The following is an 851-nucleotide window of genomic DNA, read 5'->3' as shown; positions in this document are numbered from 1 at the left end:
ACACACACACACACCACACACACACAACACACACACACACACACACACACACACACCACACATATATATGTATATATATATATCTATATATATTTTTAATATATATATATATACCATATATGTATATCCATGAAGGGCGTCCTTAATTTTTTCTTGGAGTGGAAGGCTGGCGACCGAAGAGAGCACAATCAGTCTCTGAGCGCTGCGAAAATGTTTAAAAAATGAGTATTCTTGGCCATTTTAAGCAACAACCAGATCTAAAAGGTAACTTAGGGGAGAAAAATAAATTGTATATATATGCATGTGCGTAATATATGGGGTATATATACACATATCGTTTTAAACATGCACCCCACACACACACACACACACACACACCACACACACCACACACACACCCCACACACACACCCCACACAACACACAACACCCCACACACACACCACACACACACCACACACAACACACACACACACAAAACCACAAAACACAACACATATATATATATATAGTATATATATATATATAATATAAGTATATATAATATATATATATAGGGTGGGGTGTGTGTGGGGTGGTGGTGTTGTGTGTGTGTGGTGTGTGGTGTGTGTGTGTGTGTTGATGTACACATATATACATATATGTATATATATTAAAATAATATATATATATATAATATATATATATATATAAAATATATATATACAATACATACATATATATATATATATATAATAATATATTATATATATATATATGTATATATATGTATATATATATATGTATATTTTTATATATATAATATATATATATATATATATATATATATATATATATATATTATATATATA

This window comes from Penaeus monodon, unplaced genomic scaffold (assembly GCF_015228065.2).
Source record: "Penaeus monodon isolate SGIC_2016 unplaced genomic scaffold, NSTDA_Pmon_1 PmonScaffold_2796, whole genome shotgun sequence".
NCBI classification, from domain to species: Eukaryota; Metazoa; Arthropoda; class Malacostraca; order Decapoda; family Penaeidae; genus Penaeus; species Penaeus monodon.
Note: the sequence above shows the minus strand (reverse complement) of the source record.